General features: G+C 46.3%; 1 protein-coding gene across 5 annotated transcripts in view; it reads right to left on the bottom strand.

Moving 5' to 3' along the window:
- grik4 (glutamate receptor, ionotropic, kainate 4) overlaps positions 1-23,842 on the bottom strand; it is a 281,752-nt gene that overhangs the window by 222,273 nt on the left and 35,637 nt on the right. The window contains exon 2 of one of the 5 annotated variants that reach the window (XM_053872393.1): positions 18,190-18,272. The exons of the other annotated variants lie outside the window; for them this stretch is intronic. The gene's annotated coding sequence lies outside the window, so the exon portion shown is untranslated. The remainder of the gene's footprint in view (positions 1-18,189; positions 18,273-23,842) is intronic. 5 annotated transcript variants of the gene reach the window in all.

The raw sequence follows: 23,842 nt of genomic DNA, 5'->3' as shown, positions 1-23,842 counted from the left end.
CTGTGGCTCAGGAGGGACGTGATGCCAGGTGAACACAAGCTCAACAAACACTATTACCTGAAATAAATGAATTACAGAGGCCGTCGCGAAAGATCACGCTCAAGCCTTGACGGTAAAGTGTCCTCAGCAACAGCATGGTACGTCTTTAGCTTCAGTTTCTGAAAACTTGCTCGGTGCTATTCAGCTCATCAGCAAGTCCAAGGTCGCCCTTCTGCTGATGGTTTCCTTTCACTGTTTGCTCCTTACTCAGCCCCAGCGCCTTCCTCCTCACACAGCCAGTCTTGCATTTTCCACAGCCTCCGGATCTCATCAGCATTCAAAACAAGGGCGAGCGCAGATTATTGCCGGACAATCTTCATGCTAAATGAGAAAGTAAATGTCACTTACAAGAAGACCATTCATCTCATGTCACCGCCTTTTAACTGCGCCCTTACTCAGGGGGAATTAGGCGTCTTTGCGAGATCAACTTAATCACTGAGCACCACGATGAGATCACACACGACCGAGGCTCGACAGGAAGCATCTCACACGATGAGATCTGCGAGAGCACTCTGAGCTCGCGACATCAAAGGGACCGAGGCGTGCGAGGAAAAGGCCGCCAACACTGGAAACATGGCAGATAAACACGACACCTGGGGATCGCACCACCTTTCATACTCTTCAAGCTTTGTCAAGTATTCCCAAGCCTCGGCTTGATGACTGGTAAGAGGTAGTGAGAGGTACATGAGGTACTGTGGGAAAGTCTTGCACAGTTGATCAAACACTCTTCTCATTTTTCACACACCTTTGTTTGAGAATTCACGTGTTGCATTGAAATTGTTCCAATCCAAACATTATACAGCAGACAGCGCCATCTGGTGGCCTGTGAGAATCGGGACACTGTTTCATGAAACCTCATCGACCATCACTGGCAAAAGGAACCAACAATGTCAACAGGGCACAAGCATCGTTTAACAGCCGTAGCTAAAATCTAGACCAGAAAAAGAAACACCATCGGACTGACTGACCACCGACAAACGCACAAAGAGTCACAACAGCATGGGATTACAAAAGAAACAAATGCCATGAACAATCATTTCATGGAACAAACACACAATTTTCCAAAAATGCAAATCGTTTTTATTTGTTCTTTGTTTCCATCCACCCACTGAGGACTGGGTATTGGTAGGTATATTGTAGGGATGAACCGACACTTCTTGTTTTTCCAAAACAAGTAGTGTACAAGTACTTGCTTTTGAACACTCACCGAAACCAAGTATTTACGCCATTACACAGTTACCGTCCTGAAAATGAGGGCACTGTATGACAGCAGTGTCCGAAGAGAGTCAGGCAGAAGCTCCAGGCTTCTTGTTTATGACTGTTGTGTTCACGTAAACAAACAAAAACACTCAGAACTACAATCACAGTAGCTATTTGAGAGGAAACCCAAGGTTCTAGACCGACCACTTGCAATCCAAAGTATAAAGAATTAGAATCCTAGACGGTCAGAAACACGATCTGTCCCGTACCTGCTGCTCAGGCTTATTCCAGGCACTCGGGATATAGAGTCCAGCAGAAACGCTTTACGAAATCTATGCATTACCTTTAACACAATTTACAGTTGGGTAAGAAAGAAAGGTCAGATCAGCTGAGTATTTCAGTGCCTGGTGCCACTGCAGGATAATAATGGGGAACTTCTGAAGTGCTGACAGAGGCAGATTTGAGCCGACTGGGGAGTGCCGTGATGCATGCCTTCTACCTTCTTATTCATTCCTAGAATATTCTTCATTCCGCCTGCTCTACGCCGACCAGTGCACCAGCCACACTCCCGGCTCAAGAGTTTCAGGGAAGTTTTATCAGCCTCAGGATGCCATTTATTACTATAAACCCAGAGGGTAAAATGATAAAAACACTCCTCACTGATATTTAAAATATTGACCTTACCTGCGATGGAATTTAAATGTGACATGCAAGTCAAGAGAAGTTTTATGTGAAGAGTGGCAGCTGCAGGATAAGCTTCCCTCCACCGCGTGTGGACCTGAGTGGTTCCGATACACAGACACCTGACATTGACTGATTTCTATTCACTCTGCGTTTGCCAGGACAGAAGCCTGGTGATGGCATCGTGTCTCCTGTGCTTTTCCATACGCTCTCCAGACGTGTGCCTTCATCCAAACCATCGATTACAGAGTCCCACAAAGTGGTCGGATTATCAGCCTTTCTCCTCGCCTGCCTGGATCTGTGAATCCCGATGGGAACCACGTTGCTTCCTTGGTTCTCTTCTACTCTGGCACTGAGAAGCATTTCGCCCGTGACCTGGATTCAGAGAACCGTCCCCCTCCTCGTACTTGTTGGGCTCCAGGCGCTGATCTTCTGCTGCTGTCCTTGGACTGAATACCATGTGCGTCAGTGGTGTGTTGGGGTCCTTTTGAATCAGTTGTGTTTATGATATCAACGACCTTGAGTTGCGAGGCGAACAGCACACCTGTTCACTTATGAAAACCAGGCTGGAAGTTCGGACCAGAATCCAAACATCAGGCCATTCAACAAGCAAGCATCATGCCCTGCTGCTGAGCACTGAAAATACTTCCTCCTGAAAGTGCTTGAATGGAATGCAAACATATTTCGATCAGGTCCTTCATGATGATCAACTCACACACATGTGTTCCATGAACCTCACAGAGATGTATTGCCCTGAAATCAATGCCAGATGGAAAGGTCAGTGGCGCAGTATGGATTTCACTGTTTATGTTTTGGCATGACAATCCATCTGTGGTGCTGCTCTGCAGTGACAGCCAAATGAGACAATGTACAGGAAGATCAAGGACACGCCGAAGAGCTGTTCCACTCACTCTGCTCAAACGGAGGGTTTCATTTCTCCACATTAATATAAAGCCACCATTTCAGCGCGAGGTGTTTGCGCATCATATTGCGTGAGCCATCAAGCGGAATATATTGGCTTCTCTCGCGCAACACTTTTTTTGTTCCTGACGTGTAATTGATGTCATTACAAAGATTCATTTACCAGCGGTGAACATCGAGAGCAGATCGCACGATCACAGCAGATGTCATTCGAATGCACTCCAGGCTCCCAAAGCTCCTTTTGTCATCCGCTTGACATGGTGTAAAACGATTTGGACCGCAGGCTCTTTCATCTGAAAGACTTGACTGGACAATAGGACACTGCTCCACGACAGCTGACCATGGTGCAGAGAAGTCAGCCTTTCTATGCACATTCCACCGGAGAAATCTGCCTTTGACTGAACTGAAACACGCCTGGATGGTCTGTGATGGTCGCCATGATGCAGGTTTTGGACCCGTTGGGAGCCATCGCTCGCGGAGCCTGAGGCATACAGTGGAATGGAGTCCGTCCAGAAGCGTATCATTCACAGGCACAAGAGGACATTTACCATTCAACATAAGTAAACTGTGAACCAAATGTGCACACTGACGAAGATGTTTAACTGGAGCTGGGTGAATATCATGAGACATTTGTTCATATTGTTCAATATCACACTGTTCAATATTCATCTCGATTATTTATTTTTTGTGAGTGTTTTTAAAATTCCAGTTTCCTGTACGGAGAGCCAATGAAAGTAGAGTTGTTTTAACATTTTATTGACATTAAAAACAACACAGCAAGATGATAGCTTGGTGGCTAATGCTACAGTTGCCAAAAACACCAACAAACAACTAATCTACTCGACGTTTTATAGCCAATCGAGTTGCGATCTGACTGAGACTGACTTTTTTAATCATAAATCGTGAATCTCATTCCAGCCTGCAGCCACCCTGACTCTATTCGCTCCTTCAAATGTCTGGCCGGGACTTTAGAGTGTTGCTGCTGTTGCTTAGTTGAATAAAGATACTAAATGCAATTTCACTGCTTCAACCACAGTATTCAAATGCAATATTTTCAAATGCCACACTTGGTCTTTATCGCCATCTGCTGGATTCAGAACATGGGAAGCTTTCGGTTTTTTCAGGGCCTGAAGTCACATTGACCAGAAAATTGGTCTAACTGTCCTGATACATGCATCGGATGTATAGTCCACAACTGAAGAACAACGATCGCAAGATTAAACTCCAGTTGAATGCGTCTTGGATTCAGCCAACAGCAACAACAACTTCAGTTCTAAACTCTGGACTCGAGGTGGATCAGAGTATTGGACCAGACTTCCTCAGTTGAATTTGAATGGTGGTTGTTTTGCTTTTGCTCCAGCGGGGGCTTATCATGAGTGGCCAGCTGATGCGACTCCCAGTAAGCAGCTTGGCCAGGTGAGTCCTGGCAATGATGGTGGAAGACTAGCTTTCATTGCTCTTTCACAAAACTGCTTTTTAAGTCTGTAAGCTGCGTCAAGATCGTTGATGATCCCGCAAAAACTGGGAGGAACAATTAACCTCCGTCAATCCACGGCCAGGACTCATTTCGGCCTTCTTAACTCCTGTGTTTCCTCTTAATGCGCACGAGACTCAAATCCGCTTTGCTCCGTCGGAAGAGGCAATTTTGATGTCATTCCAGCATGGCCCCACTGTAAAGCACCTTTTGAACTGAAACAGACTGCGGAACTATTTTTGATGTACGAGTCAAGAGGCGGTTAAGTGGTCCTTAAAGACACACTGGCCGACTCCGCCTCGCTCGCTGATGTTTCATACGTAACTAAGAGGCAAAGAGGGTGCAGTTTATTTATTTCAGATAAGACGTCTTGACACCTGAATCTTACTTAAATTCGGCAGGTGATTCATTCATTGACTCGATTAATTGCTCAGCCTGAAGTTTATCTCTGTCGGCCTATGAAACCAGCAGGACACACATTTCACAGCTAACTTCAGATACGACTACTACAGTGCCTGAAACACTGGAGAAGCAACAGCAACAACTGGATGCTTTCAGATTCATGCTGAAGAGGTTGAGTGTATTAACTATGGCACATGATCACCATGTTTGTAGGCAGAACTTTGGCTGTGTCCAACAGCACTGAACACCAGCACTTGGTTATGAGCGCCCTCCACTGTGAAGCTCCCTCCACTATGAAGCTCCCTCCACTGTGATGCTCCCTCCACTGTGATGCTCCCTCCACTGTGAAGCTCCCTCCACTGTGAAGCTCCCTCCACTGTGAAGCTCCCTCCACTATGAAGCTCCCTCCACTGTGATGCTCCCTCCACTGTGATGCTCCCTCCACTGTGAAGCTCCCTCCACTGTGAAGCTCCCTCCACTGTGAAGCTCCCTCCACTATGAAGCTCCCTCCACTGTGAAGCTCCCTCCACTGTGAAGCTCCCTCCACTGTGAAGCTCCCTCCACTGTGAAGCTCCCTCCACTATGAAGCTCCCTCCACTATGAAGCTCCCTCCACTATGAAGCGTCCTCCACTGTGAAGCTCCCTCCACTGTGAAGCTCCCTCCACGGTGAAGCTCCCTCCACTATGAAGCTCCCTCCACTGTGAAGCTTCCTCCACTGTGAAGCTCCCTCCACTGTGAAGCTCCCTCCACTATGAAGCTCCCTCCACTATGAAGCTCCCTCCACTATGAAGCTCCCTCCACTAGGAAGCTCCCTCCACTAGGAAGCTCCCTCCACTGTGAAGCTCCCTCCACTATGAAGCTCCCTCCACTGTGAAGCTCCCTCCACTGTGAAGCTCCCTCCACTGTGAAGCTCCCTCCACTATGAAGCTCCCTCCACTGTGAAGCTCCCTCCACTGTGAAGCTCCCTCCACTGTGAAGCTCCCTCCACTATGAAGCTCCCTCCACTGTGAAGCTCCCTCCACTGTGAAGCTCCCTCCACTGTGAAGCTCCCTCCACTATGAAGCTCCCTCCACTGTGAAGCTCCCTCCACTGTGAAGCTCCCTCCACTGTGAAGCTCCCCCCACTGTGAAGCTCCCTCCACTGTGAAGCTCCCTCCACTGTGAAGCTCCCTCCACTGTGAAGCTCCCTCCACTGTGAAGCTCCCTCCACTGTGAAGCTCCCTCCACTATGAAGCTCCCTCCACTGTGAAGCTCCCTCCACTGTGAAGCTCCCTCCACTATGAAGCTCCCTCCACTGTGAAGCTCCCTCCACTGTGAAGCTCCCTCCACTATGAAGCTCCCTCCACTGTGAAGCTCCCTCCACTGTGAAGCTCCCTCCGCCGGAGCCTATATTGCGGTGCTAAATAGAGGTTAGAGGTGTGATGATGCTAACGTTAGCCTGGATGCTAGCCCACTGGTGTTTGTTCAGTAGAAATCCAAACCTACTGTTGAACATCCATGTTGTATTGTTGATGTTGTGGGACACGGTGGAGCATTTGGCTCGCAGACGTGTGACACCAGAGAAAGTCAACAAAGGGAAGAGTGGTCCTGGCTACTAACATGTCCCTGTTGACCTGTCCATCATTGTTGTGAAATCAAGTCCTTTGGTCTCCTGCACATCTCTCCACACTTCATATTCCCACTTGGTTTCAAGTCAGCTCCGGAGCTCCCTGGGTTTGAAGGGATCATTTCAAGTGGTGAACGGCCAGTGAGGAGGAGTGGGACACACGACACTGACGCACGTGACGCGCAGAGCCCAGTGTTAGGGGGAGAGATGGGACACAGACTTTGTCTTCAGCGGTGAGTCAAAGATCACCCCGGATACTAATGGCGGTGCCACACGAAACGAAAACCAACTTCCTGAAATGTCAGGCCTTTCTAAACCTTTAGCATCTTGATAGCATGTTGCAATTATGCGTAATTCTTTGGTAATGATTGCATGAGACTGGTCGTGTCAGTCCGTCAGCCCAACCATCTGTCCGTCTTCAGCGTTGCCTCCAGTTATGAAGGAATATAGCTTCCTATCAGTCTGTGCCATGACCCCAATTGGAGTGCCATATTCACTGCACCACACAGGAGAGATGAGCTGAGATGTGAGGAAGCAATGAGCGGCCCAGGCTGGCTGCAGGGGACCGATAAAGCTTTGAGCATTTGCAAGCTGTCATCAAGCGCTCTGATATCAACACGTACCACGTCTTGGCCACCAACCTGCAGGTGGCGGTCGGACATTCGCTGGAAGGGTTATTATGCAACATTTACAGCCAGGGAAACAATAGAGCGGACCGTTATCGTACAATTGCTTTCAGGACAAAAGGGCCTCACAAGCATCGTGCAGCTTCAAGTGAAAATAATGCAAGAGAAATGTACAAAAGGAAATTAAAACCCTCTTTGGAGCCATTATAAAACTGGGTCAACTAAAAACTTTTCTCTGCAGTTCTCATAAAAGCTTTTCCAAGCACTCACAAATGGGTTTATATCTGTGCCTAAATCCTCAGAGATGCACATGGAAATGGCACTTTGAGAGAGCACCAGAGGACTTCCTGTCACAGACAAACGACAGGTTAAGACACCTTGCTTGATCGCACGGTGTCAGACTCAAACTGGAAAACTACTGGGGAGTTTGAGACACGACACAGTTGGATTGTCAGGGTCACTGTTTGGGGCGCATGGCATTACTTTATACAGAGACAGCAACGTTCTGCATATATAGTGTCATATCATAGTAACATTTCTGTCTTTTGGTGACTCAGGCACTCGTTCTTTGGTTACGTGTCTGTAACCAGGAGGATTTGTGTTTGGACATTTTCTTGTCATCCTTCTTTGAAGAAGAGGTACAGTAGTGAAGGGCAGATGAGGCTTCATGAAACAGTGTCCTCATGTTTAGAGCTCAGTGGGTGGTGCTGTTGGTTTAAAGGTGATGTGAGGTTTCATTGCAATGGTAGTTCAAATGTCTGAGAAGACAGCGCCATCTAGTGGGCTCAGAAAATAAGGACAGTGTTTCATGAAGCCTCGTCAGCCCAGCACTACCTAACAAAATCTCCACTTGTGGGCCGAACCAGCCGCTCCACCCTCGCTCTGCGTTCAGCTAGCAGCACCAAGCCTCTCACATCCAGCCTGAATATTCATTTGGTATTGGGCTGAAACTGAAAACCATCCACCAGATTGATTGAAAGGTTCCATTAGTATGCCACGAGAGCCACCAGATCAGACTGCAAACAAGCACATCACTGGCTCGTCTCTGGTGGATCCTGAAGAAAGCACCACTTATCAAAACAAACCGTGAGGAGCTCGGAGTTCTTCTTCAACATTCTTTTCAGTGTATTCTTTTGAGACGCTGCTCTCTCATTTACATCCAGGACACCTGTCTGATGCACAACACTCCCGCTGCTTTCAGGTTAGACATTAAAGGATCCAGCGCTAAACAAGGTGATCTGCAAACACAAATGCTCATTTCAGGTCTGCGGATCATCACTTTCCGCCAGGGTTTAAGGATTTATCTCACACTTCAGAATCTCCCGCTGCATCACGTTCCACCACCGCCTCATGAAAACACAACTTGCACTCAGTGAGAACGTGAGCAGAAGCGCCACAGTAAAGTGAAGGTATATGTGGGGACCTAAAGGGGTTGCATTTGCTGGCAGGCTGCCACTTTGGGCATGGCAGGACAGAACAGGCTCATTTAGGTGTCCAGAGCTGCCACTGCTGAATGAAGGCAAGAGGGCTTCCTCTGCTGCTGGTTTCAGGGACGTGCCTGGAGTGTCGAGCAGCCCCCTTCCTGTGGCCTGGGGCCTTAAATCAGTTCTGCACTCGACACACCAAAGAGCAGCTGCCCACACACACACACACACGCTCTTCCTCACACTGTTTCTCATGGCCAAAAGAAAGGCCCTACTTGCTGACTGTAACTCAGGGGTGAGACCCAATGACAACACATTGACCTTGAACTGGAAGCCAGTTACAGCACGATGGAGATGCTAAATCAGATTTGATATGTACCGCCGCGGGTGAGTGCCGATTCTTCGACGGCGGCTTGGATGTTTCTTAAAACGCTCAGCTCACTTGTTATAGGACTCAGTTCAAAAAAGACGACTTCATCGCTGAGACCCCATGCTGAGCAACATCCACACCGGACGCTGGAATGAGGTGCTCAGAATGTATAGATTCCAATTCCAATAGGTTTTCCACAGGCCAAAGACCTTCAGATGTTCACTTAACCTACACTAGTTAGAGCCCATTAATAATGCACACGATGCCGTCTCAGGCTAATTCAAGATTGGACGCTATTAAAGCAATGCAGGTCAGTCGTTTCTCACAGCTAGTGCAGCGGGAAAAAGTAACCGGACGTAAACGGGAAGAGGCACTGCTAATCTGGCGCTGAGGATACACAACACGACATTTTATTCGTGGCCCTCGGGGGGAAGCTATGAACAGCTATCTACTTCCACAGTCACTTTGGCAAGACTTGGCTGAAGTGGCCGACGGGAGAGCGACAACATATGTGTACGTGAAAAACAAAATCCTTGGACAATTCTGACTCACCGTAAATTCTTCACAAACCTCAATATATTGACTTCGTCCAGACATCAGAACGCACGGTACATTACCAGAGAAAAGACTTGAGAAAAACGAGTCATAATGATGGATATATGTCTGAAGTTCTTTTTTTTTTTTCCATGTCACAATAGCCTACTGACATACTGCGTCACTTTAGGCATAGGCTTGGGGCAAAACCCTGACCCTTCAGCCATTGCGCCCTTCAAAACATGCCCTAAACATTTGCACTGAACTGACTCTGGTGTCTCTCTCTGATCCAAGTCCAACAGAAACTATGGTCTCGAGGTCAGCGAAGTCGTTTTGCCGTCCACTTCCATCCAAACTTTTGTCTATTACAGACGGCCAGCGTCCGACGTGGCGAAACAACAACAACCTGTAATGGCTCTTTGATGAGATGTTTGACCGTGAAGTCCAGTCGATATTGACGTCGGTCCTCAGAGTGGAGCGAAAATGAGAGGCCATTGCTGGAGTGAAATCTCTCAGTGATTTATTAGTTCATAAAAACCATCAATAAAGGTCGTCTGCATTAGGCCTGGACACATGGCAGTGAATCAAGAGTTTTATGTGACCACATCACATGCACGTGCTTAAACACGTTGGAAAAAACAGCGGGCGCTGGAGTCTGGGAGGGACTCGCGAACGATCTCATATCTCTATCAGGGCCAACATTGGTCTCTGAATTACAAGCAGACAAGCATCCAAGCCACTCGCAGCGGGCGCCCAGATGAACAGACTGATACGGCACAATTCAGCCGTCACTTTGTTTTCCTCCCAGTTGTCCACGCTAATTGTTCTTCACTTTCTCAAGGCAAAGAGTCATTACCGTTGCAGTGAATTTCAGCTTGTTCTGTCTCCATCTGCGGCTCTGGCCACCATTGCTCTGCCTGGCACACTCTTGTTTTATGATTCAAGATGACGGATCAGGGTGATCGAGTCTTGTGCGGCGCGAGTGCCAAACTCAGCTCTGTGTGCGGATGCAATGTCTCAACCTCGTGCACAGTGCTTCAACTCTACTGGCAGTGAACCTTCTCACCCGCTCACACACGATCAATCCAAAGACATTTACAAGATGGAGGCATCTCGTCTTGGATCGTTCATGATGCTGACTGCGCAAGGCCTTTGCAATGACGGGGTCCAGCACAAATTCACGATTTGTAAAGTGAAAAAAAAGGCGTAATAGGTTTGGAGTGGCAAAGATAGGACAGATTTTCTTTTGAGGAAGCGTTTTGCTGTTTGCATGTGCAGGCCTGTCTCAGCCTCCTGAGTCACAGAATGGTCAGCACGTTGGATTATCCAGGGCAGAGACAGTGAAGTCAGTGTTTTGTTCAAATAGAACATAACTGTGATGAAGCTGGAGCACACATACTCCTCAATGACAGAAGAAAAAGGGCTTTTTGGATCAAATGTATTTCTTTTTTTCATGCTATGGGTTTTAACATACTGATTTATGAGGAGGGACTTTCCTTCCTCAACAGGGTGATACATTAATGTCTATCATTTATCTCCGCCCTTTTTTGTCCATATCCATTTCCTGGTAAACAGTTGAGAAGCAGAGTTCCAGTGCGTCTCCTATCAAGCACAGAAGTTAAATAATCGGGACAACTACTGCCAAACGTATACCACGGACGTAACAGTCACACCACAGTGGCATGTCGCGAGTGCACCACAGACTGCATTCATCATCTATATACAGATGAAGTCGCTTGGCTGGAAAGGTGAGACAAATGGGACCTGACAAAAGCCTCTTTTGCCAGAGTTTCATGCCGGTTACGAGAGAATTGGCAGCGCTGTGCTAACATGTTAGCGCTCTCTGCTTAACCGCTGGAGGATTGTAGATACTGGACTAACACCATCTATGCAATGGATGGTCGTCAAGGGCTGTAAAACAGACAGTTGGATATGAGTTAATTGACACTGCTTCTGCACATTGGTCTGTGATAACGCAGGCACTCAATCGCTGAAACAATTTAGCCACCAAAATATTACTGACAGAGCCTGTTCTGGAACTTTGTTACTGCACATCAACCGCTTTGTTTATTTGTAAATAATATATATAGAAGTACAAGAATACAACCAGGGTCACCACTTTGACCAAACGTCACTGGGAAACTGATTTTTATTACGATTCATTTTAGGACACATAAATCACAATCGCGGTATAAATCGAATGATGCCAAACGCATATCGTCCTTGCCCTTCAAAACAGTGTGTGTGTACAAGTTAGTAATTTATTGCAATGCACTTTGGGGACATTTTGTGTCGACATTCAGGAGAAGATTTAGATAAAAATATCCACTACTATCTGAGACATCAAACCGTCCTCCAGAGAAATTCTTTCTGCATTATAATTGTTGTTTTGTTTTGTTTTTTTCCAAAATATTCTTTGGCGCCGGGTGTCCTGTGTGCAGTCCGAAGTTCATTCTTACGGCACCGTGGGAGGTCGGACGTTGTTAAACTGCAGAAATCAAGGATTAATGGCGTTTGAAAAGCTGGTTCAGAGATAAGCGCCCACATAATGTTTGTTCAGAAATATCATGAAGATGTTTTCCAGCCAGAAAGGATCAGGACAAAACTTCTAATCTAACAATTAAAGTGAACAAGATAATAGCAGGCCGGCTCTTTACATCTGATGAAGAATTTGGAAAGAGTCTGGAGAGTCTCATCTCCCCCTTTTTTTCACTCCAGATGTGACGGCGTTCTGCCGCCTGCCCCACAAATGAAATTCAATGAAATCCTCTCCAAAGCCTTCGCAGCCACTCCATCATAATGGCCCCATTGTGCACAACAAATCATTATTTCGCCTGAAATGTTGCTTTTTCTAACTTTTCCTCTGAATTAGTATGATTATTGACACCACAAGAGGAGTATTACCATGCATCTTCTTACAGACATAGAAAAGACCAGCAACAGTATTTAACCACAACAAGTCGCTCTATAAATCTGCATTTCTTAGTTGCCATGCGATCGAATTAGAAAGATGGCGCAGACGGCTGCCGGCAAGAACGTAAGAAGACCTGCAAAACAAACTCTAGATTTGCTTCCTCAGATGCCTAGAACATCTTCTTGAGAGCTGGACGGAGATGCTAGCTGTCAACAAGCCTGTCATTCCCCAAAACAATGAATCACAAAGTTTTAAACACTGTTTTACTTACATTTTGAATAAATACTTTTTCGACCACCCGTTTATTTTGATGAAGATTTTAAGAAAAGGATGATTTAATTCAGTCCTCTCAGGCGAGTGAATGGAATCACAGCTAGTTTAAAAAGCCCTGCTACATTTTCAGGGAACAAATGCACCAAATAAACAGGGGCGCCATCACAGGAAAGAAAAGGTTATAATTGGAAAGGACACCGCGAGTATTGTTCTTCTGACTCATAAAACATCCATTATTTATAATCCACTCATTCATTTTACATTCCTGCCAGCGAGGAGTCGGTGGGGGAAGCAAGCTCTCAGATGACGGCAGCCAGTCCATCATCTTGCACATATAGCAAGGGGGAATCAAACTTTCACATAACCTGGGGTCATGTTTGTGAGCGGTGGCAGGAAACCAATTTACTCACACAAAGACCAACAAGCTAAGAGGCCCGAGAGACATGAATACGGTGGGAAATAATTCTGCCAAGCTAAAGGCCTGGTAACTAACTGGGTTGGACCAGACACAAGGGTGCAGGACATGAAAGATCAGGGAGTATCCCTGAGCCCACATCGCCAGAGTTGGAAGCCACAGAAGGAATACTAAATGTACTACATCTATAAAACACTGACAGTAAAACTCCAGTGTGAGAGCGTGTGAAGTGACAAAGCAGGATGCCGAGGAGCAGCCAAGGTTAGAAGAAGGACAAACAGGTTTAGAAATTCCAAGATGAAGTTGATACAACTTAAAAACGTTAGGACTGCGAGGATAACACCGGTGATGTTGCTCTCTGTTTCGGTGTCCTGGCTGGCTGGATCAGTCGAGTATATAAACAGAGACAACAACTCTTCCCCCTCTGCTAAAGCCACTGCTGATTCAGGAAAAACAGGAGGCATTAGAACCAGAGTGCATTCCCGAAATTAAACATCGGCCGTGTGATGAGTAAGCACGATCATGTAGTTTCAAACACCACTTTCTTCCTGAGCACACTGAGAGGGAGGGCATCATCCTCAGCCTTATTTATTAGGCGTCTCAACGTATCACAGCTTTATCATCAGGCAGTTCAGCCGCTGCATTCCAATACGAGTGCGAGCATGAAGCTCTTTCACACACAGCCGGACACACACACTGCTCTTAAATGCATCAGAAATGAGATCATCAGAAGGACAGCAAGTGAGGAGGAGTTTGGAAACAAAGGTCCAGAAGGTGAAGAGGAGAGACAGTTGGAGACGAAGCAAAGAGGAAAAAAGGAGATGAAGAAGACAACCGGATGAATGAGGACTTGAGGGTGACGGAAAGTGGTCGATTGGTGCCTGTATCATGTCCTACTCTTTGTGTCATCACACTGGTTTCCAAGAAACAGGTGTTTCTGCCCAGTAATTCGGCTGAATATCATTGAAATTCACAGTTTCTTAGCCCTTTGATCGCCGGTAGCTTGGCCATCGCGGGAGCCATATTTGTTTATTGGTGAACTCTCCCTGTGTATCTCATCACATCTCTCGAGTCTCAACACTGGCAGCAAGGAGGAGCGCTGTTATTGATGGTACTTGTTTACAAACAAACTGAAAGAAAAAAACGAGTATTTTGGTGTTTTTTTCAAAGCGATCTTCAAGAATTCTGTTCTATTTACGGTTGGAGGCGTGGCTATCGACGTCCTGTGTCAAGGTCCTAGCTCAAAGGCAGGTGATGGCTGTGAGTAGGACGGACATGTTTGGAGGCAGATGACGACTTCCTGTTGCAAAAAACCCTGAAGGTAAACCAGCAGCAGAATCAGATTAATCCCGGTGCCATGAAGTGGCATTGGGCACACCACGGTGTCAAGTCTGTCACGGCTTTGAGACAAACAATTGCAAACAAATCACAAAATAAAAGGCTGGAAAACTAAGAAAAACAGGAAGACAGCTATGTAAATAAAGAAATAAACCACTGCATTCCCAGGTACGCAGCCTTTAAGGCATTATCTTGCAAGGACACATCTGGAAAACAGTAGCTGCAGAGCACTCGCCTCTTATCCACCAGCAGAATGTCACACACAGCATCTTTGCACTCGCCGAAGTACACACACTTTTATTAGAGAAACAACCAGAGAACTGCACACAAGGAATCCATGTGGACATACTTCAGGCATGCTGCTGTTCAGTCTTTACATTTTGTCGAAGCATTTTCTGACATAAAAAGGTGCAACACCTGTGTAATGGCTCACAAACATAGTCTTTTGGTATTTGCCATCCTCCTTCCCTGTTACTTATTTGTTCGGCCTCTTCAGTCACACTGCTCCTCTTCATGTCCTTCACCACATTCACGAACCTCCTTGACTTCCTGCGCTCCGACTTTAATACATCAGCTTGTGAGCGGCTCAAGATTATCATATATATATATATTTTTAAATGGCAGTAACTTTATAAAAAGCTGGTTGACGTTGAGTTAGACGCTTCATATTTAACCAGAACATCCTGCCCAACCAACTCAAATCACAGAGCGTTTTCCAGACCAACTGGTGTCCTTTGATAACAGTCTAATAAAAAATGTAAGGACGACTAAAGAGTGCAAAACAATCGGGCTGAGCAGAGATGGAGCCCTCTAAGCTGACAGGCTTATGCTCATGCTCACAACCTGTCAAAGCCAATACACCGTTTCATCTAGTCTGTCTGCTCCTTTACCTTCAGTCACAAGACGCACACAATAACGGACAGAAGAGGTGCGGGAACGCCCAGGAACGTACGCTACACAAGGCTCCACACACTTTGATCTGCCTCCCTCCCAGGTTTGACAGCACGTGGAGTCAGAAATGAACCACCACCCAAGTCAGTAAAAACTCTTCCACAAACCACATCAGGAACTGTTTCAGCCCAGTCAACATTTCCATTTTATTACAGTCCGTTCACTCCACTTGTAGTGTGAAGAGAGAGAGCCGACTCGTCCGCTGACTCATCGAAGGCACGGCCTCTCGGTGGAGACATTCACCTGAGCTGAAGGGTCTGTTCAACCAAACGTTCCTCATTATGAAACTCAACAAGCCCAATAAATCATGCGCATTAATTAGAAACCAGATATTTTTCTTAACTGCTGACACTATCTGTACGCCAACTGCTTCAGTGCTTATTTCACATCATCACAGAAAGACCGATTCATCAACACAGAGCAGAATAGAAGAGTGATAAAGTGGTCCAGTCCAATGACGGCCCCATTAGACGTCCCTCTGCGACACCGACCCAGTGTCACTGGCTCGGTCACAGACCAAGGAATGTAAAAAGGACATGTTTGTCAGATGTTTTTGGATGGTAATAAAGTCATGAACCCATATTCTAAATGAGTTTAAAATATATGAGCTGTTCATCTCGAATGAAACCCAGAAATGTCGCCTCTAGTATTCAGTCTTCCCATTCGCTGAGAAAGACAAGTTCGGTGTTCTCTATGAATGTTTTCAGATTCTCGCCACTGTCGATAAAATAGTGTCGTCCGTAGGGACGGGCGATATGGACAAAAAGTTATCGCGATAAATGTTGTAATTTCAGTGATAACTCATTCAGTTCAATAACGATAATTATAAGATAATGATCATGATCAATCCATGTTCCTTCTCCTCCATGTGTTGGGCACTGCAGTCTCTCTTGACACTGTTTCATGATGAAACTTGTCAGTGGAGTTTGTCTCCAACATCATTATTTGTTGATGTTTCAATAGAACAGCGAACTCAGTGCAGAGATGAGAAACTCAATGTTTCACGTCTCGGGTAGAAGCCGCTGGTGTCTGACAGGCAGCTCTGTCTGATGGTGGCTCGTAGCATTAGTGCTGCCTGTGAGAGTGTGTCCGCGATCAGTGAAGCCTAATGGGGACGCGGAAGAGGACGCTGCCGCCACTGTTTTCACCAGCGCAGCGGGAGACCTGCATGTCGTGCGTCGGAGAACCTGTGAGGACCACTCCATCTCATCAAAGAAACAGGGATCCAGAGACTCAGAGTCGACCAGTGTCATGATCAAAGGTTCCTTGGATTCAACATCACTTTCAAACTACCATGGTGAAGCAAAGTCCACCACACTCTCGACAGCTGTCGCATGCCGCGGAGCTGGAGAGCGCGGCGCTGTCACCCTCTCCTCATGTTCATGTGTGAAGGTCCAATGCAGCCAGTGAGCCGCGTGTTTATCAACTTTATCGTGAGGTAGAATTGTGTTTGGCGGTATATTGTGTACGATACGTTATCGTCCATCCCCAGTCATCAGCACGTGATCCACCTTGTATGGATCATTAATGTGTATGATGTTGAACCATTTGGCTCCCAGAACTGAGCCTTGAGGCACTCCACATTCTGTCTCTCTCTCTCTCTCTTCATTTAACATGATCTGCCTCCACTGTTGCCTCCGGCTCAAGTAGCTTCTAATCCAGCCTCAGGACCCTCATCTGAAGTGTAACTGTATTTCATGATAATGAAGCACTTTTCAGTTCAATGTTAGCGCAGGACTTTGCTTATCTGATAGCACATTCGATGGTTTATAAACTGGCATCCTGAGATCATTTACCCGTCCTCTGACAAGAGACTGTCTGGCCCTCAGTTTCCCTCCTGGTTTGATCAGTTGCCTGACCAGAGAGGGACTCGTTCTGAGCAAGTTGTGTTGAATGCAGGCGACTTTTCTGGGTGACAAAGTCTTGAGCCCATATTTCTGTCTCTCCTCCTCCACCAATATTCAGCCGGGAACGTGACGGCAGCTCATGAAGTTGGGAGTGACGACTGAAATATGGGACAATCCCAGCATGATCTCTTCCACAGCAGACGTCTCTGGAGACGTAGGTCCTTGTTTACATAAGACATGTCGGCCTCAATATGAGAAGAACATCATTTAGGTGTGAATGTGATGCAGTCCTTGGGGCATATTTATGGAAAAGGTGAAAAAAAAAAAAAAAGATTGGCGCTAATCTGCGCGGCGCCCTGCTACACGGAACATCCTGGGCTATATCATTTGAAAATTAAAGGCCAGACTCCAAAGGCTGCTGCTGCTCAGAATGGAAATTGGCTGCCACATGTAATATCTCGTGCGAAGGCATGACTACATTCACGTAATGGCCTCCTCTCACTCCAGAAGGGATTCACGGTGAAATTGGATCGGATGGAGGAGGAATAAATTCACACGCAGACAATGGCATGGACATGAATTCAGGCTGCGCTGGCGACGTTCATCTATACATCTACAAGACTCCATCCCGCTGTCAAAAGAAGTCTATGATATCACATTATAGATCTTTAAAGAGCGTTTCATCCCTCATCACGGCCATTATTCACCTCACACTGGTTTCCAGGCGCCAAGCCAAACGTCACCCAGACTGACAGTGAGATTCCAATGCATTTCACATGAGCATTGTTTCTGAACTAGAATACCGATTTGCCAGTTTATGCTAACGGCACAATGACCGATGACCTTCCCTGCACTGAACCTTCCACACAGGAGATAACCTTTTCAAGAAGCCTCCAAGCGCAGCTGATGATTCCACTAATGTAGATATAATGTGCTCACATTGACAGAGGAGCATTGGAGTCTCAAGTCATAAAAATCCATCGCACAAACCCATCGCTCTGAGCATCAGTGGCATCAAATTATCAAGTCAGGTGCCGTGAAATCCTCAACTGTTTGGGACCTCACACACAATGGTCCGGCGAACCCCAGGTATCGGGTGACTGTTTGTGGGTGAATGTAAAACAATTATGCTTCTGAATGTGATGCTTAACAGGAGAGTAGGGAAGAAACTCACCCAGAAAAGTCGCCTGCATTCAACACAACTTGCTCAGAACGAGTCCCTCTCTGGTCAGGCAACTGATCACACCAGGAGGGAAACTGAGGGCCAGACAGACTCTTGTCAGAGGACGGGTAAATGATCTCAGGATGCCAGTTTATAAACCATCAAATGTGCTATCAGACAAGCAAAGTCCTGCGCTAACATTGATCTGAGAAGTGCTTCATTATCATGAAATACAGTTACACTCTCCACACTTCATCTTCCCACTTGGTTTCAAGTCAGCTCCGGAGCTCCCTGGGTTTGAAGGGATCATTTGAAGTGGTGAACGGCCAGAGAGGAGGAGTGGGACACACCACACATGGGACAGTGTTAGGGGGAGAGGCTGAGTCCCATTCACGCGTATTAAGTGTAGTGTGTGGCACTCAAAACCAAGTGGTTGCGTTAAGTGCTAGTGTTCGTATGAGGAATGGGACACAGCCAAACACTGCTGCTCATGTTGAGGACTGCTGCTGGATCACTGTGGGAACCAACTCCTGATGAAGAGGAGCAGAGAAGAAGAGGGAACTTGTGCTCAAACCACATGTGCACTGCAATAGTGGGAGGGAAAATGTCTAACCCACTAACAAAGGGCATGAAGAACATACAACTTGACGGTTTACAAGGAAATGGATCTGACATAGAAGAAAGAAAGAATGAATCATTTCAAAGTAGTTATTGAATTGAATAATTCATTATTTGTTTCTTGTGCCATTTCAGATGGATGAATTCAAATATATTGTCATCTAGCTCAGTGAAACACTTGGACCTGAAGAGAAAGGTAGAAAATAATTGGTCGACTGAGCAACAATGCAAAGTGATCAGCCAAATTCATTTAAAGCAAGCGAATGTGTGCAACTTGAACCGTCAAGCCAATTCAATTATGTCATCAAGGATCCAGGTTTCTCATTAGTTCCTCATTATGATGAGTTCAGGGACTCGTGGAAGATGCAATAAAGACTCCACTGTTGGAACCACGCCACGAGGCGTTTCAGGGGAGGAAAAGGTGATGTATTTTTAACACTACAAATCTCATTATTGACAGCGCATCTCGCTCTTGCTGCTTCAGTTTCGCTGCCTACAGATGCTCACAAACTCAGCGGGTTAAGGCTGTGTCAACAGCAAAATAAGAGTTTGGAAACGCTATATTGACATTTCTCCCCTCTGCTCCAAAACTAGGCTGCAAATATAGAAATGTGTGCGGCGAGGAAATGAATAATTCCCATCCCAAAATATATGCTGAGTCGACGTGCCATTATTATGTCTTGACAACCAAAACCTGGAATATTTGGATCATAATAAGTGTTAGATTATATCTGTTTTCTGGCTAAGTAAAGCATTTGTACATCAGCTACTGGAGCTAATAATAATCTCATCCATTTCATCAACAACAACAAAGTAACTGTGAAAATGTGGTTTTCATCTGAAAAAGCAATCAAATCGAATGCGCTTTCGAAACCCAGAGAAAAACATCTCATTTGAAAATGTAATCATGAAGGATATTTAGCACAAACTATGGGAGCAAAACAGATTGGCAACAAAGCTGTGCAATGAAACGGCGCTGGAGGTCTGTCTGGAGTTGTTATAACTGCAACACGACAGTTGTTCCCTTGTCGTTGAAGAGACTTTGCGTTGCGTCTGCTGAGTGAAGGCAGCTTGCTGTTGTCGGGCCACATTCATCACAGTGTCACCACAGCTGAAGAGTTATGAATGAGATACAGTTCCTTTGGCAATGAACAGCACTGAGGAGAGCAAAACCCTGCTGCTCTTGTCTTGTTAGCAGCTCCAGAGAGGAGGAGAGGACGACTTATCTTCATCGCACAAGTGATCACCCAACCACCGGCGACGCTACGACGCAACACTTCACAAGAGCTCAAGCAGGTCAGAATCCGCTTTATGTCAGTGAGGATCCCACCAACTAGGAAAGTGCTTCGGTGCATCGCGCAATAATGAACAAAAATACATTTAAAATAAAATAAATAAATGTATAAAAAATATAAGTATGTAATAAAGAAATAAATCACAAACTACAATGGACAAAAACATCACTTTTCAAAACACAAATAAACCGTCTCAAGCATTAAAGTTTCATAAACAAACACCTCAACAGAATTGTTCATGAAATCGATTCCTTGCACCCGTCTCTTTTCTCTGTACAGTTTGAAAAAACTGACACAAAATGTTTTTGTCATTTTCACATCGATGTGACACCATTATGTGCTGTGCTAATCGCTTGACATTATTTTGACTTCATAACTGAAGAATGAAGGGCTTCTCCACCTTCTTTCAAGAAGGTATTTCTATGTTTGACAACAGGTTAAGAACAGGAGAATGATACGACTAGCTAACCGGATCGATACATCTGTAGCTTGAACTATTCCCACTGTGCTTTTGCCAACTGATAAGAGCGATGTCCAGGTGTTTCTCGCTCGCGTGGGTGGCACTGAGGAGCCTGGTGACCTTCTAACCACGGCATGCTTTTGAATCTGAAAGGTCTGCATGACTCTTGAACCATGAGGCGGGGCTTAGGGAGTAAGGCAAAGCTATACAGGCAGTGAAAAGAAAATACCGGCTCAAAAAACAATTGAAAGGAAAATAAATGTGGGACCCGTCCATCACATAAAAGACCTTTCACACAATTTAGAGTCACCTTTCAAGCAGGGGTTCTGTTGCCAGGCTTTCTCCCCTCCGCCCCCGAAAAGCCACAGGAGCTGCTTTTCACAGAGAAAATCCAAACGCATTTTGTGTGTCACTTTCTAACCGTGTGTGTGTGTGCATGAACGCGATGCTAATCATAGCCTTCCTGACACAAGCCTGGTTCTGCCAGCCACCATGAAAGGAGCAAACCAAATGAAACACATGCTCAAAGAAACTGTGGCAGATTATTAACCAACACAACTTCAAGCTCCGATGAATGTTTGTTTATAAACGGGTCCAAGCAACGCATGTGTCAAAACCTTTCCGCTGGTAATTGGAGTCAGCACTCGAAGCCACAAGGCAAAGAACAGGGGCGACTTGCACATCTGGATGACTAGAGGAAATCTGTGACTGCACATTATAGCAGGGACTTAAAGCTCATATGCAAACACAGTTTCATACACGAAGCCTAGACGTATGAAGTGCGATGATTCCCAAGCAACATAAATGTTGTGATCATTCGCTCCAGGAGCCATGAATGAAAACACTGCTTTAAAGTAGTGAAAAGACAGAGCCTTCTTGAAGGCATGTTCACACCAATACGAGCACAAGAGTGGTCGCTGAAGCAGGTTCCTCCGCCTCTTTGCTCACGTCCAACAGTGGCTGAATTAGCCGGGGGCGGGTCTAAAGTGAGTGGTAAGTGAAGATGGTGGATCGGAGAGGGAGAAGTGTAGCCCTCTCTCAACTGTGGCGGTCGCTTTTTAAAAGCAAAACACTATATGAACGGCAACATCTCTTGGTCCACCAGAGCATTCAGAGGCGAAACCTAACTTTCCCTACGTGCATACGTCACATTTCTCACCCTCCACACTAGCACTTGGGTCTGAGCGCCCTTCACTACGAGGTGACATTACATCAAGCGTAAATACAACCTAAGCTTCATCAGCCTCCGTGGTGTGTTGTGTTTACTGTATATCGAGACGCTGGAGACGTTTTGGAAACGCCAGCTCCAGCGTTTCTGTAACGCCTCGCATCGGCAGTGACAATCTTACATCAGTTGGTGAACCAACGGAGAAGAAATGAGCGTCAAAGGCGGCTTCTGTCGCTAGATCTGTTAGAGGTATGTCGACATTAACGTTAGCCTTTACGCTAGCCGACTGTTGTTTGTTCAAAAGAAATAACATTTAACATTTGTCAAGGTTGTTGGACGCTTTATGTCACTGATGTGTGACACAAGGAGACAGTAAACAAACGGAGGAATCACCCTTGTAACGAAAGTGTCCCTGTGGTCCTGTCCCCAAATCTTTTTCAGGGCGGTTTCACACTGCGGGTTCTGTCTCGGGTGGCCTGAGTCCCATTCGCCCCATGCTGTGTAGCCTCGCACCGCTCTGCCTCAGGCCATGTCTCATTTTTTAACCTCAGCTGGCGGCGCTCCGCGCTAAATAGCTGGTTTGTGACCCACGATGAAGCAGGTTTTAAGGAACCTGTTTACCACCATCGGCTTGACCTCCTTATTTCTTGGCCACAAAAATCGGGTGTTTAGTTAACACCTGCACACATCGCGAGTCCCGGACCGCCGCGCTACGCTCCCGTTCCCTGGCACCATTTTCCTGAAGCTGAGGCTGCACCTCAATATTCAGGGAGTTTGGAAAGTTGTTTTTGAACCATGTTGTGCTCCCAGACAGCCATCAGACCCTTTACTGCCCGGCATCTATCATGTTTGTGTGGAGTCACGCTTTGCGCGTAGTTTCCGGCGTCTCTGAGTCGCTCCCCCCCATGGAGACTTTCCTGAGACAAGGTGCAGCTCTCCAGTCGGGATCAAGTCTGCGGCACAAGTCCGACTCGCTTGTGTTCACATCTCGTGACACGACTGCGCAGTGTGAAACCGCCCTGAGTCATGTTATTCACTTCACACGTAGGTGTCCTGGGAATCTACCCGCACTTCATCTTCCCACTTGCGGAGCCGACTTTGGAGCGCCAGGAAGTCGCTCAGAGGCGGAGCGGAAGGGAACTGCCGCGGACTGTTCCTGACTGACAGAAGCTGCATTGAAAAGACGTCAGCTTCCGTCACTGCCGGTGCCGTTGCCATGATCATTTGTGCGTTTGTAACACGATATTGAACATGAATTTTTTCATGCATTGATTATCGTCAACAAGGCGACAGCCCCACAAGGCACCATCTTAGGAAATTGTCATTATTAATAATGTATTACCCAACGCAGTGATAAGCGTTGAAATATTTATTTCCAGACTCACCCCTTCAATAATTGAAGACCTCGTCTATGAGAGCAAGAGTCCAACACGCACGTCCACAGTGAGTGGAAACACGGTGATGTCTTGACAGAGCGCGGCCTTCCGTCCGCCTCACTGCAGTTATTCCCGTTTGCCACGGAACGGACGCGTGAAGCCAAGCATCACCCAGGACTGGACGTTCCATCGATTGATGCGGAGCGACACTCCTGCTTAACACAGCAATTACGTGCCAGCAGCGAGTCGCTCATTAAGGCGAGGCAAGGTCAGAGATAATGCACTCATGTTAATTTAACACATGGTGTCAAATGTTCACGCGTTTTCAACATCACAGCGCGTAATTACGTGCCACCACTCACCTAGCTAATTGATGCTATGACATTGCTGTCAATGAAAATTCAAAACTGAAATATTGAAGAGGAACACACCAACTGGACGGTGCAAGAGCAGCAACTCCACCTTCTATTGGGGGCCACACACACACACACACACACACACAGTGATAATCACGTCTGTTTGGGTCCCGATGTTGCTCCCTCCCAATCCAGGATGGTAAGACGGCCGGCTCTGAGGAGAGCTACTGGCAACAATCGTAAATGTTAAACACGTTCAGTACCTAAAACCTGGTAAGAGGCCATCGCTCCCGACCAGAGGGGAGGCCATCAGGACGCCTTCCGACAGAGAAACAAGGAAGCAAAGCAGGATGTTTACTGACTTAAAAATGCTAGTTTTTAGTCATAAGAAT

The sequence above is a fragment of the Synchiropus splendidus genome, chromosome 8 (assembly GCF_027744825.2).
Source record: "Synchiropus splendidus isolate RoL2022-P1 chromosome 8, RoL_Sspl_1.0, whole genome shotgun sequence".
NCBI classification, from domain to species: Eukaryota; Metazoa; Chordata; class Actinopteri; order Syngnathiformes; family Callionymidae; genus Synchiropus; species Synchiropus splendidus.
This window is presented reverse-complemented; position numbering and strand designations above follow the sequence as displayed.